Source organism: Amblyomma americanum, chromosome 7, assembly GCF_052857255.1.
Source record: "Amblyomma americanum isolate KBUSLIRL-KWMA chromosome 7, ASM5285725v1, whole genome shotgun sequence".
NCBI classification, from domain to species: Eukaryota; Metazoa; Arthropoda; class Arachnida; order Ixodida; family Ixodidae; genus Amblyomma; species Amblyomma americanum.
Genome location: NC_135503.1, coordinates 26,116,829 through 26,120,862, shown reverse-complemented (window position 1 = coordinate 26,120,862; position 4,034 = coordinate 26,116,829).

Below are 4,034 nucleotides of genomic sequence, written 5' to 3'. Positions count from 1 at the left end.
AATTTAACTCAAGTTCATTTTCTTCCGGTCGAAAATAATTAAGCGAGCGTGCATCATGGACTCCTTTTAAAGCAAGCATCCCGGGCCATTTCCAAAATGACGTCCTTTGCGATCCTGAAGAGCAAAGCAAAGCAAAGCAAGCAGAGACGTCCATGCCCGACTGCCCACCGAACGCGATCGGTCAAACACAGGTTCACCCATGCCTGTCTGCAGTGATTCATCCCGACGCGAGGATCCCCCACAAAAATGTCGTCTCGCCAAGACAAAAGGGGAGCCATTCGGCACCTCTCACCCTCTTCCTTTCCCCCTTCCAGTTCTTTGGGGACAAACTGTGCAAGAGAAACGCAAGCGCGAAACGCGCCCATATACAAACACGCACAAACCACAAAGGATAGAACATCAACAAAAAGAAATAATACTGACACAAACCGCAGTGCCAGAAAGGAGAGAAGGACCTGCGCCGGCTCCGAGCGTGTTCCAATCCGTTCCGGTTTTAGACTTCAGCTAAAGCAAAAGATTGAGTGGCGAGGAAATATGTGGGGGAGTTCTAGGGAGACCCGAAGCGCGGGTTCTGGGAGGTCGGGAACTCCGAATGGAGGGGTAGGGTCCCGTGCAGCGCGCATGGGTCCCAAGCGAGGAACGGCGCTAAAGAAAAACGCCGTTCCGGGTCGGTCCTTCCCCTACCGTGACGTATTAGGAGCTATTTGTCACGTGACGATTTTTTAATCTCGACCGCTTTTCTTCCCCCCTCGTTCCCCTCTTCCCCACGCACCCTTCTTTGCGCGGCCAGTGCCATCAACGCCACCGGCGGGAACTGCGTTGGTACCGAAACAAGCTCGCCCTGGCCTCACTACAGCTCTGGCTCGCTTCGAAGGGAAGTAAAGCAAGTGAGAGAGATGGAAAGAACTGCATCGCTTAAATGCACCCGCCAGCGGCGTTGCAGTCAACAGGGCTGCCATAGTTGAGTGCACGTAGCTGAGAATAGAAAGGAGCGGTGGATAAAAACACAAAGCATGCGCGAGCATGGAAGCGGAGGAGCTGAGAAATAAAGAAGCGAACTTACTAGCGCTGTGCTGGCTTCAGGAAAAAAAGGAAGAAGGAAAAGAACGGAAAGCGGATGCAAGCGGCGGATGGAGCAGACAAGCGTCACCAACCGGATTCAAGAGACATTTAGCTCGCCCTTCTGCACAAGGCCTTCTCTTGTTTGGCGCAAGCGCACGCGAGAGCTCCTTTATTCGGAAGTTGAGAACGACCGGCCGTTCTTGACAGTGCCATGCGCCACTACGCAACGACCACACCCGGCCGCACAAAGATAGCCAGAAAATGCACAAAAAGAAAGCCGGTTAAAAAAATGTACAGGGACGCCTAATTAACGTATGTGTTGGTAATACGATAGAATTAGAAGCATTAGAAAGTGAATTCACTTCCGATCTGGTTACGCCACTTTCCTCAGCCCATGGGCGAATTGCATGGCCAACGACATACTTTTTTTTTTTCAGAATGAGGCTTTGTAATGATATCGCATTAGGAATAATTTTTTTGCGGTATCCTAACCCTAATTTCATTCTCTAGTTCTTCCCAGTGCACAAGCCCGTGTAAACAGCATAAGAAAGCGGGAGCTTTAGGCTACCACACACTGAAACACCGACGCGGAAAATGCCTCCCTTAGCCACATCTCTAAAACAGAGGTGTATTAAACTCGTGAAGACTTGAATACTCTCGAATATATTGCGGCACAAATTAAAACATTTGGAAAAAGAAAACTTCATCTCTGGAGGAGTTCTGCGCTGGTTGACGAATAAACGCGTGGCATCAGCACACACTGCAATGTTTCACGAGACAAAGAGAGAGTGGCAATGACAGAAAGAGCCAAACAGATTGAGCCAAGTGTAGGCATAGTACAGCGATAAAGAGCCAAGGCTACTCGCTTTCAGGTTGTCAGGTTTCGTTGTGAGCTGCGTTGGACGCTGGGCTCATCAGAAGAGCCACCATCAAGTGACGGCCGTTCGCGCGCTTTCAAAAGCGCGCGCGTGTCGCTGAGTGCTGCCGGCGTGTGGCGCGCTTTTTCAAGTGCCGCGGCACGGAACGGCCGACCCGCAACGTGATGCGGGCGGTGCGAGACTAAGCGTCTTCCGGACGGGACGACCCCCTCTGTTGGCTGGTGTCGGAAGTTCGCAGACACGCGCCCGGCACCATGACGCCACTTGCTCAGGAAAAGAAACGCTTTCCGTCACGCATGTGGCCTCAATAGCTTACATCATTCATACTTTGTGTTGCCAGTCTGGCGCTTATTTCCTGTAGATTTTTTTTTCAGTATTACCGTGGTAGATTCATTTAACTTTCTCTGGAGCGACCGAGTTTGCCCTTGGCGTTATATATTGTTATAAAAAAAAAAAATCCACGACACACTGCGGACTTTTGATTGCGAGAAAATTAATGTAAGTTCATTTATTTCCGTACATTATAGCCGCGCGCAGTGAAAATACGGTGTACCGATTTACAACGAGTATTTAGTCTAATGACTGAGTTAAGCAACTTTGAGTGCCTCATACAAGTGTGAATGTAGAAATTCGCATAGATATTCTAATTACTAAAGCAAGTACTCATAGCCTAATATTTTTGCTGTCTTATTTTTTCCTCTTCGAACACGAAACCAACGCAAATGAGGGTGCGCTGGAAGATTAAAAGAAAAAGCCTCAAGTTTGATTCTTTCGCATTTGTCTCTGCAATGAACGTTTTGTGTCTGAAACATCGCCTGATGTGTACGCTTTTTTTTTTGAAGAGGCAGCGGTTAAGCAGCGTTGAGATAAGATGAGAAATCCCCGATACAACGAAGCGCCGCCATCCCCATTAAGCCGGTGAGGTATACAATGGCAGCAGAAGGCAGCAGGGACAAAGGGAGGACAGAGGGAAAAAGGGTGCGCGACGCAGCGCCTCCGCGGTACCCTCAGAGGCCAATCACTGACCCGGCCATAAAACAACCATTCCTCTTCGGCCGCTAATCCGTTACTCCCCCGGGGATCAAGAGACGTCGCGACACCGCCACCGTGAGGCAATCGAGTGTCCGTCGTAGAGAGGGTACGGCGCCCCGCCAAAGCGGGCTTTCTTCTTTGGCTTAAGAGTCATGCGGCGAAGCCTTCCCCATCCTTCGCTCCAGCTGCTGGCGTTTCCCGACGCAATGAACTACCACTACCTTTGCGCGCGCGCCATACCCTGGTTTGGGAAGGAGTCTCTCGAGACATGCGCCTCGCGCCACGCTTACGCGAGACGCACTTAGTGGCTGTCGTCACGCCGTCTGTGCAGAAGTAAGGGAGGCGTAGCCGACTGCGACAGCTTGTGGAGGGACGAGGGCGGGGGTGACAGGGCGCGTACCGCAGGGCACCGTTATCGAGGTGAGAGATCACCGGGAAAATGAGCTGGCACTGAGAATCAAGGCTGTCTGTTGGGTGCGCAGGATGCGAGGGATGTAACCGGCGCAGGTTGAACCCTGACAAAGTGAGAGGCGTGCGAGCTAGGTCTGCCTCCCTTTGTCGGCACAAATCTTAAGAGCTTCCCACGGGAGTCGGAGACACGTGCTACAGTGAGGAAGCTCACCGGAGATTTATCAAACACGGCAGACTTAGTGGTGCTGCAGGGCGGGCAGGAATGGTGGGTGCGCTCAATAGTGTTTTATGTGTGAACGTTACGGACATGGGCACTGGTTTTAAGGGTAAAATATACTCTTAACACGAAATAAAAAATTGTCCCAAGTGTGTTCGATTCCATTAAAATAAAAGGTGGCACATGGCGTTGAGACCAGTCGAGAAGTTACACAGGCGACATAAGCACTAGAAAAAGTCACAATTAATTTCACGTTATCAACGCTATTGTAAGTGGTTTTCATAGATATTGTGGCGTGGCGGAAATCCTGTGTTCTACGTCCGCAATAACAACTCTTTGTGCTTCTTGACGACACTCATGCGCGTCTCAGGGTGGATCTAAGTGCCCGAACTAAAGCCTTCCCTCTGTGAACTCTTGTTCATGTTCTTGCAATG